The 14,267-nt window shown below is 33.8% G+C and overlaps 3 non-coding genes across 3 annotated transcripts; all 3 read right to left on the bottom strand.

Moving 5' to 3' along the window:
- Window positions 1-531: 531 nt before the first annotated feature.
- On the bottom strand, window positions 532-4,502 carry LOC119558767. Its single transcript, XR_005220421.1, has one exon. It is a non-coding gene; the product is annotated as a large subunit ribosomal RNA (ribosomal RNA).
- A 401-nt stretch (window positions 4,503-4,903) lies between these two features.
- On the bottom strand, window positions 4,904-5,082 carry LOC119558772. Its single transcript, XR_005220425.1, has one exon. It is a non-coding gene; the product is annotated as a 5.8S ribosomal RNA (ribosomal RNA).
- Window positions 5,083-5,741: 659 nt separating this feature from the next.
- On the bottom strand, window positions 5,742-7,736 carry LOC119558757. The gene has a single exon (XR_005220413.1). It is a non-coding gene; the product is annotated as a small subunit ribosomal RNA (ribosomal RNA).
- Between the last annotated feature and the right edge of the window lie 6,531 nt (window positions 7,737-14,267).

The raw sequence follows: 14,267 nt of genomic DNA, 5'->3' as shown, positions 1-14,267 counted from the left end.
AATAAGAGGAGCAGACACACCAACCAACCAACCGCGCTGCTACCATTATATATACTTATATTTATATAAGTCCTCTTTACTTGAATGGCCTCTTTACTTGAATTTCAATACCATAGGAATATTTATTTATACATGGAATATGTTTTGCCACTACTTTTTCGCGTCACTAATAATATGACGATATAGACTTGCTACCATAACATAAGTTTTGAACAATAAGAGGAGCAGACACCAACCAACCAACCGCTGCTACCATTGAATGAACCATATATACAAACTTTTATATATGTCCTCTTTACTTGAATTTTAATACCATAGGAATATTTATACATGGAATATGTTTGCCACTTTATCATCGCGTCACTAATAAGATGACGATACATTTTGTTTGTTCAATATTTACTTATATATTGATGTTTCCAATTTAGGTCTTTTATATTTCTTCTTCCCTACCTTACACACCACAAACAAAGTGGCGTGCGATGCTGCAAGCAAGCATAATGATTATGCCCGCTTGCAACATCTTTATTATCGAATCATCAAGCAAAGGATAAGCTTCAGTGGATCGCAGTATGGCAGCTGCTCAACCACTTACAACACCTTGCCTGTTACAAAAGTCGTTTACAATTGATTCTAGGCTTTGTCATTGTATTAAATAATGCTTTTATATGTAACTAGCGCGGCATCAGGTGATCAAAGATCCTCCCAATTTACTATGTTACAAATTACATTGGCATCACATCCATTGTCGTTTATAAAGTAAATTATAAACTTTAAATGGTTTAGAAGCCATACAATGCAAATTGCCCCTTATTTATCATTGCAGTCCAGCACGGATACGACCTTAGAGGCGTTCAGGCATAATCCAACGGACGTAGCGTCATACCACTGTTCGCTCGAACAAGTATTGTGCCATTGGTCCGTACCTGCGGTTCCTCTCGTACTACGCAGGAATGCTGTCGCAACAACGTTTTGTCATTAGTAGGGTAAAACTAACCTGTCTCACGACGGTCTAAACCCAGCTCACGTTCCCTTGCATGGGTGAACAATCCAACGCTTGGTGAATTTTGCTTCACAATGATAGGAAGAGCCGACATCGAAGGATCAAAAAGCGACGTCGCTATGAACGCTTGGCCGCCACAAGCCAGTTATCCCTATGGTAACTTTTCTGACACCTCTTGTTAAAAACTCTTTAAACCAAAAGGATCGATAGGCCGAGCTTTTGCTGTCCCTGTGTGTACTGAACACCGAGATCAAGTCAGCATTTGCCCTTTTGCTCTATGTGTGGTTTCTGTCCGCACTGAGCTGGCCTTGGGACACCTCCGTTATTATTTGAGAGATGTACCGCCCCAGTCAAACTCCCTACCTGGCAATGTCCTTGAATTGGATCATACCTGAGTAATTGGAGTTATACCAAATTTTCAAATCAAAAATACATAAATGCACCGTTTTATTAAAGAATTTGTTTGCGATTATATAACAAACTCGTGATACTTTGATCAAGAAGCTTGCATCAAAACCCAATACCATAAGATATAATAAATATATCCGTATAATGGCTAGGAAATGATACACGTTCCATTTAATCAAGTAAGTAAGGAAACAATAAGAGTAGTGGTATTTCATTGGCGATACCAAACCGAAGTCTAATATCTCCCACTTATTCTACACCTCTTATGTCTCCTTACACTGCCAGATTAGAGTCAAGCTCAAAAGGGTCTTCTTTCCCCGCTAATTATTCCAAGCCCGTTCCCTTGGCTGTGGTTTCGCTAGATAGTAGATAGGGACAGTAGGAATCTCGTTAATCCATTCATGCGCGTCACTAATTAGATGACGAGGCATTTGGCTACCTTAAGAGAGTCATAGTTACTCCCGCCGTTGACCCGCGCTTACTTGAATTTCTTCACTTTGACATTCAGAGCACTGGGCAGAAATCACATTGTGTCAACACCCGCTAGGGCCATCACAATGCTTTGTTTTAATTAGACAGTCGGATTCCCCAAGTCCGTGCCAGTTCTGAATTGATTGTTAATTGATAATCGTTATAATTAATAAGAACTAATTGGTTTAACCCAATTAGTATTCTTAAAAATTTTAGCAAGAAAGTTCCACAATTGGCTACGTAACTAAACTATCCGGGGAACAAGTGACCAACATAAATGCCAGACACTCTATTTACCCAGAACGAGCACATAAACCATGTTATTGTTTCCCAATCAAGCCCGACTATCTCAATCTTCAGAGCCAATCCTTATCCCGAAGTTACGGATCTAATTTGCCGACTTCCCTTACCTACATTATTCTATCGACTAGAGACTCTTCACCTTGGAGACCAGCTGCGGATATTGGTACGGCCTGTTGAGAAGTTTGCGTGTCCCCACCATAAATTTTCAAGGTCCGAGGAGAAAATATCGACACAACAGTATATGTCATGCTCTTCTAGCCCATCTACCATATCTCTCTGCGAAAGACTTCCATGGTAGTACGGCTATAAAACAGAAAAGAAAACTCTTCCGATATCTCTCGACGGCTTCTTTATGGTCGTTCCTGTTGCCAGGATGAGCACGAGGCCCATATTTAATAACAAACGGATACTCAACAGGTTACGGAATTGGAACCGTATTCCCTTTCGTTCAAAATTATTCAAGTATATTAATTAGCTTGATTTATATAATATAATTATATTTGTATGGCATTTGTGTTTTACTTGAAAATTTTCGGCTTTCGCCTTGAACTTAGGACCGACTAACTCGTGATCAACCACTGTTCACACGAAACCCTTCTCCACTTCAGTCCTCCAAGGTCTCATTCGATTATTTGCTACTACCACCAAGATCTGTACCAATGGCAGCTCCATGCAGGCTTACGCCAAACACTTCTACGCATACCATTGTACCTTCCTACTCACTAAAGTTTCAAAATTTATATCACAAGTAATATAAATCATCTACTTTAGCGGTAATGTATAGGTATACAACTTAAGCGCCATCCATTTTAAGGGCTAGTTGCTTCGGCAGGTGAGTTGTTACACACTCCTTAGCGGATTTCGACTTCCATGATCACCGTCCTGCTGTTTTAAGCAACCAACGCCTTTCATGGTATCTGCATGAGTTGTTAATTTGGGCACCGTAACATTACGTTTGGTTCATCCCACAGCGCCAGTTCTGCTTACCAAAAGTGGCCCACTGGGCACATTATATCATAACCTTGAACTTCATATCAAGAAAGTTAAGGTTCTTACCCATTTAAAGTTTGAGAATAGGTTAAGATCGTTTCGACCCTAAGGCCTCTAATCATTCGCTTTACCAGATAAGATTATTTTATATAACATTAAAATGCACCAGCTATCCTGAGGGAAACTTCGGAAGGAACCAGCTACTAGATGGTTCGATTGGTCTTTCGCCCCTATACTCAATTCTGACAATCGATTTGCACGTCAGAACTGTTTCGGTCTTCCATCAGGGTTTCCCCTGACTTCAACCTGATCAAGTATAGTTCACCATCTTTCGGGTCACAGCATATATGCTCAAGGTACGTTCCAGTTAGAGGCATAAATAATATAAATATCATTATACATAACTATATAGAACGCCCCGGGATTGTGTTAATTAGCTATAAATAGTTAAAAAACTAATCCCATTATTAGTCAAGTTAATTACGCTATTAGGTTTATATCCCAATAACTTGCACATATGTTAGACTCCTTGGTCCGTGTTTCAAGACGGGTCCCGAAGGTATCCTGAATCTTTCGCATTGTTAATCATACAAGTGCATATAATAAACACAAAAATCAATGATAATTATGCCATTATATAATTCCGAAAAATTAACGCACTGTATTCATATAAATCTATCAGCACTTTATCAAATTAATAACATTTATTCTGTGTTAAAATGCAAGCAAATTAATTTGAATAAACTATAAGTTATATTTTATGATAAATTTTGTATGCTAATAGATTACAATGTCCTTATATGGAAAAAATGCACACTATTATCATAATATTGTTTAAATATTACAATTTTAATGATGAATTTTCCATAACGGATATTCAGGTTCATCGGGCTTAACCTCTAAGCAGTTTCACGTACTGTTTAACTCTCTATTCAGAGTTCTTTTCAACTTTCCCTCACGGTACTTGTTTACTATCGGTCTCATGGTTATATTTAGTTTTAGATGGAGTTTACCACCCACTTAGTGCTGCACTATCAAGCAACACGACTCTTTGGAAACATCATCTAGTAATCATTAACGTTATACGGGCCTGGCACCCTCTATGGGTAAATGGCCTCATTTAAGAAGGACTTAAATCGTTAATTTCTCATACTAGAATATTGACGCTCCATACACTGCATCTCACATTTGCCATATAGACAAAGTGACTTAGTGCTGAACTGATTTCTTTTCGCTCGCCGCTACTAAGAAAATCCTGGTTAGTTTCTTTTCCTCCCCTAATTAATATGCTTAAATTCAGGGGGTAGTCCCATATGAGTTGAGGTTGTGTATAACTTTTTTTGCAATTAATTCTTTATATATAATGATAAAACATTTTATTAAATTCGTTATATATTTTATATATTTGTATGGCATTTGTTTGGTCTAACGAATCAACGAAGAATAATAATATTGTCAACGGCTTTCTATTTACTAATCTTTAATAAGAGACAATTCTAGATAAATTTTTTATGCTAGACATTTCTCAGTATTATTTGATTGAAAAAGAAAATATTTCTCTTCGTTTTTCACATTCAAATTATTTACTAATGTGAGATAATGTTTTTCATATATTTGTTAATATTATGAATAATATAATAATTAAATTATTATTATCCAATAATATACCATATGCTTATAAAATTTCATTATAAAATTTATATAAACAACTTAATTAGCATAGTCTTACAACCCTCAACCATATGTAGTCCAAGCAGCACTATAAAATTAATTAAAGTACATAACAGCATGGACTGCGATATGCGTTCAAAATGTCGATGTTCATGTGTCCTGCAGTTCACACGATGACGCACAGTTTGCTGCGTTCTTCATCGACCCATGAGCCGAGTGATCCACCGCTTAGAGTTTTATATATTGGTTTGGTAATTTTGTCATATATGTTTTTATTGAAAGAAATTAAAAATACACCATTTTACTGGCATATATCAATTCCTTCAATAAATTGATTTTTATACCTAAAACGAATGCTGCGAAATGTCTTAGTTTCATATAACCAATAATATATCAAGTATTTTTTAAATGGCATTTACGGTATTAATACTTTTTTTTAGCGATATATATTGAAATTTATATAAAACATTAACCTGTAATAATCAGGTACAACATTGTACATTTTAGGTTGTTGCATTATCCAATGTATGCGCATAACTGAGATGAACAATACATATCGCAACGCGTGTATATTATGGTCCATATACACACAGTGTTTTATTAATTAATTGCATTTAATATACAATATAATAATAATATTAAATAAATTTAATAATTTCGATTTGCTTGTTCGAATTTGTTATTTGTTTGCTTTTGCTTATTTATTTATCTCTTATTTAATGCAATAATATATTTATTATTACAATTATTATTTCGATTTGCTTGTTCGAAATTTTATATTTGATCTATAAAAGATCATATTTTTGGCAATTTATATTTTATTTGTATTACTATAATATATTATATTATTATAATAAAAACAAATTTTTTTATTAACGGTAAGGATATTAAACAATAATGATCCTTCCGCAGGTTCACCTACGGAAACCTTGTTACGACTTTTACTTCCTCTAAATAATCAAGTTCGGTCAACTTTTGCGAAACAACCGTAACACACAAGGCGTCACAGTGATCACGTCCGGAGACCTCACTAAATAATTCAATCGGTAGTAGCGACGGGCGGTGTGTACAAAGGGCAGGGACGTAATCAATGCGAGTTAATGACTCACACTTACTGGGAATTCCAAGTTCATGTGAACAGTTTCAGTTCACAATCCCAAGCATGAAAGTGGTTCAGCGGTTTACCCGGACCTCTCGGTCTAGGAAATACACGTTGATACTTTCATTGTAGCGCGCGTGCAGCCCAGGACATCTAAGGGCATCACAGACCTGTTATTGCTCAATCTCATTATTGCTAGACGCAATTTGTCCATTTAAGAAGCTAGTGTCCTTATAATGGGACAAACCAACAGGTACGGCTCCACTTATATAAACACATTCAAACACAATAAACATTTTACTGCCACCATGAATGAAGGCTATATAAGCTTCAACACCATAATCCTGAAGATATCTATTTAATATATTTGAGTCTCGTTCGTTATCGGAATTAACCAGACAAATCACTCCACGAACTAAGAACGGCCATGCACCACCACCCATAGATTCGAGAAAGAGCTATCAATCTGTCTTACACACTTATGTTCGGACCTGGTAAGTTTTCCCGTGTTGAGTCAAATTAAGCCGCAGGCTCCACTCCTGGTGGTGCCCTTCCGTCAATTCCTTTAAGTTTCAGCTTTGCAACCATACTTCCCCCGGAGCCCAAAAGCTTTGGTTTCCCGGGAAGCGACTGAGAGAGCCATAAAAGTAGCTACACCCAATTGCTAGCTGGCATCGTTTATGGTTAGAACTAGGGCGGTATCTGATCGCCTTCGAACCTCTAACTTTCGTTCTTGATTAATGAAAACATCTTTGGCAAATGCTTTCGCTTAAGTTAGTCTTACGACGGTCCAAGAATTTCACCTCTCGCGTCGTAATACTAATGCCCCCAAACTGCTTCTATTAATCATTACCTCTTGATCTGAAAACCAATGAAAGCAGAACAGAGGTCTTATTTCATTATCCCATGCACAGAATATTCAGGCATTTGAAGCCTGCTTTAAGCACTCTAATTTGTTCAAAGTAATTGTACCGGCCCACAATAACACTCGTTTAAGAGCACTAATGCAGGTTTTTAAATAGGAGGAACATATGAAAAAATACAAGTATCTAAGCACATGTAAGAACTCCACCGGTAATACGCTTACATACATAAAGGTATAGTACTAACCACAATTGTAAGTTGTACTACCCGTATGAAGCACAAGTTCAACTACGAACGTTTTAACCGCAACAACTTTAATATACGCTATTGGAGCTGGAATTACCGCGGCTGCTGGCACCAGACTTGCCCTCCAATTGGTCCTTGTTAAAGGATTTAAAGTGTACTCATTCCAATTACAGGGCCTCGGATATGAGTCCTGTATTGTTATTTTTCGTCACTACCTCCCCGAGCTGGGAGTGGGTAATTTACGCGCCTGCTGCCTTCCTTAGATGTGGTAGCCGTTTCTCAGGCTCCCTCTCCGGAATCGAACCCTGATTCCCCGTTACCCGTTGCAACCATGGTAGTCCTAGATACTACCATCAAAAGTTGATAGGGCAGACATTTGAAAGATCTGTCGTCGGTACAAGACCATACGATCTGCATGTTATCTAGAGTTCAACCAATATAACGATCTTGCGATCGCTTGGTTTTAGCCTAATAAAAGCACATGTCCCATAAGGTTCATGTTTTAATTGCATGTATTAGCTCTAGAATTACCACAGTTATCCAAGTAACTGTTAACGATCTAAGGAACCATAACTGATATAATGAGCCTTTTGCGGTTTCACTTTTAATTCGTGTGTACTTAGACATGCATGGCTTAATCTTTGAGACAAGCATATAACTACTGGCAGGATCAACCAGAATAATGTTTTTATTCATATTTCATTCATATTTTTGAATAGAAATTAGCAATATAAATTTTATAGATTGTTTTCTATCGACGAATACGGCCATTTTTATATAGCATTCGTATACGTTTGTTGTTTTCACAATATATACTTGTTCCGCCACTAATAATAACAAGTTTTTTAATTATTGATGTTAAAAACACAATATTTTTTTTCGTAATACGTAATAATTTTCTTTATATTTGCATATTTCATTCTAAAATATCTTTTTTGTTCGACATACGTCATTATTGTATCCACACATGTACAATTTTTGTTTAACCAATATAAAATATTGAATTAAATCATTTGTATTTTGATGATAAATTTAAAATTTATCTGTATATATTCATATAAGACTCTTTGGTAATATATAATATAAAACCGAGCGCATATATGATATGTACGTTAGAAAAAATAATATATATATATATTATTTTCTTTTAATATAGGGACACCTCTTTTAATTTATCCCCGCAGGGAATTATCACATAACTCAGTATGTGATAATGGCAGACCAATATACATATATATCAAGATTATCAATACAAAATATATATCATTATTAGCCTGCCTCAATTGTAATTATTTATTTGGATTAACGATAAAGTTCGGAAACAATTTGTTATTCTATGTATAATAGAAACCTTGGCCTTTGTTTCAACATTATTATCTTTGGGCTTAAAATATTAACCGTGGAGCCAAGTCTCATATTCATAAATGAATAAAGAAACAAATTTGACGGATTAATATCTTCTCTACCGACAGACAGTATTTTGTCACGTCAATAGTAGATGGCCGGCCCATTGACCATCCTATAGTAGTTTTTGGACCCAATATCTTTAATTCGGGTATTTTCAATTGTCTTTGCCAATCAACCGTTTGGTACTCTCTCATATAATAAGAGAATACACATATAATTCCATTATATGGATATATCTTCATTATTTTATTTGCTACATCACCCTATAATAGTTTTTGAACCCGTCAACTTCAATTCGGGTATTTTCAATTGTCTTTGCCAACCATTTATATGGTATTCTCTATTATAATAAGAGAATACTAGTGTATATCCATTATATGGATATATCATCTTCATATTATTTGCTACACCACCCTATAGTAGTTTTTGAACCCATCATCTGCAATTCGGGTATTTTCAATTGTCTTTGCCAACCAACTATACGGTATTCTCTCTTATAATAAGAGAATACAAGTATATTTTCATTATATGGATATAATGCCATTTATTTTTCAATATCCATATAATTCATTTAGTTTTGTATGTACAAAACAAGTTTTCTTTATAGTATTGACAAAATCATATGTTTACGCATAACATAAGTTTTGACCAATACGAGGAGGGGCCCGCCAACGACCACCTCCCTATAGTAGTTTTTTACCCCACGCACTACTGCGTGCCTGTTTACAGTACTAGTGCCAGCTATCACTAGGTTTATATATCATGTTTCAGTGATATATGGGTAAATTCTACCATTTATTCTTATGTATATGGCATTTCTATGCCATATTTATACAATCCATTCATATCTTAATGTATATTTATTATATTATACATTATTATGCCTTATAGGTATTATACCTATAAGCCATATCCATACGATTCATTCACTAGTGCCGCCCCTCACTAGGTTTATAATTGTTATATCATTGATATACAATTTATTTCTATATATATGGCATTTATATGCCATATCCATACAATGCATTCACATTTCAATGTATATTTACTTGTTATACATTATTATGCCTTATAGGTATTATACCTATAAGCCATATCCATACGATTCACTTATATAAATATATGTATATTTTTCTATACATAATTTTTTTTTACTTTTGTATGGTTTTCTATGCATATCCATAGTTTATATGGATATGCTTGGCGTTCTATATAGTATTGACAAATTCATATGCATAACATAAGTTTTGACCAATACGAGGAGGGGCCCGCCAACGACCACCTCCCTATAGTAGTTTTTTACCCCACGCACTATTGCGTGCCTGTTTACAGTACTAGTGCCAGCTATCACTAGGTTTATATATCGTGTTTCAGTGATATATGGGTAAATTCTACCATTTATTCTTATGTATATGGCATTTCTATGCCATATTTATACAATCCATTCATATCTTAATGTATATTTATTATATTATACATTATTATGCCTTATAGGTATTATACCTATAAGCCATATCCATACGATTCATTCACTAGTGCCGCCCCTCACTAGGTTTATAATTGTTATATCATTGATATACAATTTATTTCTATATATATGGCATTTATATGCCATATCCATACAATGCATTCACATTTCAATGTATATTTACTTGTTATACATTATTATGCCTTATAGGTATTATACCTATAAGCCATATCCATACGATTCACTTATATAAATATATGTATATTTTTCTATACATAATTTTTTTTTATTTTTGTATGGATTTCTATGCATATCCATAGTTTATATGGATATGCTTGGCGTTCTATATAGTATTGACAAATTCATATGCATAACATAAGTTTTGACCAATACGAGGAGGGGCCCGCCAACGACCACCTCCCTATAGTAGTTTTTTACCCCACGCACTATTGCGTGCCTGTTTACAGTACTAGTGCCAGCTATCACTAGGTTTATATATCGTGTTTCAGTGATATATGGGTAAATTCTACCATTTATTCTTATGTATATGGCATTTCTATGCCATATTTATACAATCCATTCATATCTTAATGTATATTTATTATATTATACATTATTATGCCTTATAGGTATTATACCTATAAGCCATATCCATACGATTCATTCACTAGTGCCGCCCCTCACTAGGTTTATAATTGTTATATCATTGATATACAATTTATTTCTATATATATGGCATTTATATGCCATATCCATACAATGCATTCACATTTCAATGTATATTTACTTGTTATACATTATTATGCCTTATAGGTATTATACCTATAAGCCATATCCATACGATTCACTTATATAAATATATGTATATTTTTCTATACATAATTTTTTTTTACTTTTGTATGGTTTTCTATGCATATCCATAGTTTATATGGATATGCTTGGCGTTCTATATAGTATTGACAAATTCATATGCATAACATAAGTTTTGACCAATACGAGGAGGGGCCCGCCAACGACCACCTCCCTATAGTAGTTTTTTACCCCACGCACTATTGCGTGCCTGTTTACAGTACTAGTGCCAGCTATCACTAGGTTTATATATCGTGTTTCAGTGATATATGGGTAAATTCTACCATTTATTCTTATGTATATGGCATTTCTATGCCATATTTATACAATCCATTCATATCTTAATGTATATTTATTATATTATACATTATTATGCCTTATAGGTATTATACCTATAAGCCATATCCATACGATTCATTCACTAGTGCCGCCCCTCACTAGGTTTATAATTGTTATATCATTGATATACAATTTATTTCTATATATATGGCATTTATATGCCATATCCATACAATGCATTCACATTTCAATGTATATTTACTTGTTATACATTATTATGCCTTATAGGTATTATACCTATAAGCCATATCCATACGATTCACTTATATAAATATATGTATATTTTTCTATACATAATTTTTTTTTACTTTTGTATGGTTTTCTATGCATATCCATAGTTTATATGGATATGCTTGGCGTTCTATATAGTATTGACAAATTCATATGCATAACATAAGTTTTGACCAATACGAGGAGGGGCCCGCCAACGACCACCTCCCTATAGTAGTTTTTTACCCCACGCACTATTGCGTGCCTGTTTACAGTACTAGTGCCAGCTATCACTAGGTTTATATATCGTGTTTCAGTGATATATGGGTAAATTCTACCATTTATTCTTATGTATATGGCATTTCTATGCCATATTTATACAATCCATTCATATCTTAATGTATATTTATTATATTATACATTATTATGCCTTATAGGTATTATACCTATAAGCCATATCCATACGATTCATTCACTAGTGCCGCCCCTCACTAGGTTTATAATTGTTATATCATTGATATACAATTTATTTCTATATATATGGCATTTATATGCCATATCCATACAATGCATTCACATTTCAATGTATATTTACTTGTTATACATTATTATGCCTTATAGGTATTATACCTATAAGCCATATCCATACGATTCACTTATATAAATATATGTATATTTTTCTATACATAATTTTTTTTTACTTTTGTATGGATTTCTATGCATATCCATAGTTTATATGGATATGCTTGGCGTTCTATATAGTATTGACAAATTCATATGCATAACATAAGTTTTGACCAATACGAGGAGGGGCCCGCCAACGACCACCTCCCTATAGTAGTTTTTTACCCCACGCACTATTGCGTGCCTGTTTACAGTACTAGTGCCAGCTATCACTAGGTTTATATATCGTGTTTCAGTGATATATGGGTAAATTCTACCATTTATTCTTATGTATATGGCATTTCTATGCCATATTTATACAATCCATTCATATCTTAATGTATATTTATTATATTATACATTATTATGCCTTATAGGTATTATACCTATAAGCCATATCCATACGATTCATTCACTAGTGCCGCCCCTCACTAGGTTTATAATTGTTATATCATTGATATACAATTTATTTCTATATATATGGCATTTATATGCCATATCCATACAATGCATTCACATTTCAATGTATATTTACTTGTTATACATTATTATGCCTTATAGGTATTATACCTATAAGCCATATCCATACGATTCACTTATATAAATATATGTATATTTTTCTATACATAATTTTTTTTTACTTTTGTATGGATTTCTATGCATATCCATAGTTTATATGGATATGCTTGGCGTTCTATATAGTATTGACAAATTCATATGCATAACATAAGTTTTGACCAATACGAGGAGGGGCCCGCCAACGACCACCTCCCTATAGTAGTTTTTTACCCCACGCACTATTGCGTGCATGTTTACAGTACTAGTGCCAGCTATCATTAGGTTTATATATCGTGTTTCAGTGATATATGGGTAAATTCTACCATTTATTCTTATGTATGTATATGGCATTTCTATGCCATATTTATATAATTCATTCATATCTTAATTTATATTTATTATATTATACATTATTATGCCTTATAGGTATTATACCTATAAGCCATATCCATACGATTCATATACTAGTGCAGCCCCTCACTAGGTTTATATATCTCATTTTAATTATATATTGGTAAATTCTATTATTTATTCTTGTGTATATGGCACTTATATGCCGCCATATCTATAAAAATGCATTTATATTTCAATGTATATTTTCTATATTATACATTATTATGCCTTAAAAAGTTATTATACCTACCATAAGGCGATATCCATACGATTCATTTATATAAAAGATATATGTATAATTTTCTATACATAATTTTTTTTTATGAATATATGGGTTTCCTAAGCATATCCATATAATACATTTAGTTTTATATGGATTAGATTGGTCTTCTTTATTGTATTGCCAAACTCATATTGATAAAATAAGTTTTGAACAATAAGAGGATCAGCCGCCAACCAACCAACCACTGCTACCATTGGAGGAACATATACTTACTTTTTATATGTCCTCTTACTTGAATGGTCCTCTCTTTACTTGAAAATTTCATTACCATAGGAATCTATTTATACATGGAATATGATTTCCACTACTTTTTCGCGTCACTAATAATTAATATGACGATACAGACTTGCTACCATAACATAAGTCTTGAACAATAATAGGAGCAGCCGCCAACCAACCACCAACCAACCAACCACTGCTACCATTGATAGTAATTTTATATGTCCTCTTTAGTTGAATTTCAATACCATAGGAATATTTATACATGGAATATGTTTTGCCACTACTTTTTCGCGTCACTAATAATATGACGATACAGTCTTGCTACCATAACATAAGTTTTGAACAATAAGAGGAGCAGACACACCAACCAACCAACCGCGCTGCTACCATTATATATACTTATATTTATATAAGTCCTCTTTACTTGAATGGCCTCTTTACTTGAATTTCAATACCATAGGAATATTTATTTATACATGGAATATGTTTTGCCACTACTTTTTCGCGTCACTAATAATATGACGATATAGACTTGCTACCATAACATAAGTTTTGAACAATAAGAGGAGCAGACACCAACCAACCAACCGCTGCTACCATTGAATGAACCATATATACAAACTTTTATATATGTCCTCTTTACTTGAATTTTAATACCATAGGAATATTTATACATGGAATATGTTTGCCACTTTATCATCGCGTCACTAATAAGATGACGATACATTTTGTTTGTTCAATATTTACTTATATATTGATGTTTCCAATTTAGGTCTTTTATATTTCTTCTTCCCTACCTTACACACCACAAACAAAGTGG

Source organism: Drosophila subpulchrella, unplaced genomic scaffold, assembly GCF_014743375.2.
Source record: "Drosophila subpulchrella strain 33 F10 #4 breed RU33 unplaced genomic scaffold, RU_Dsub_v1.1 Primary Assembly Seq133, whole genome shotgun sequence".
In the NCBI taxonomy this organism is placed as follows: Eukaryota; Metazoa; Arthropoda; class Insecta; order Diptera; family Drosophilidae; genus Drosophila; species Drosophila subpulchrella.
The sequence above is the reverse complement of the archived record's forward strand: the minus strand, read 5'-3'. Positions and strand labels throughout refer to the sequence as shown.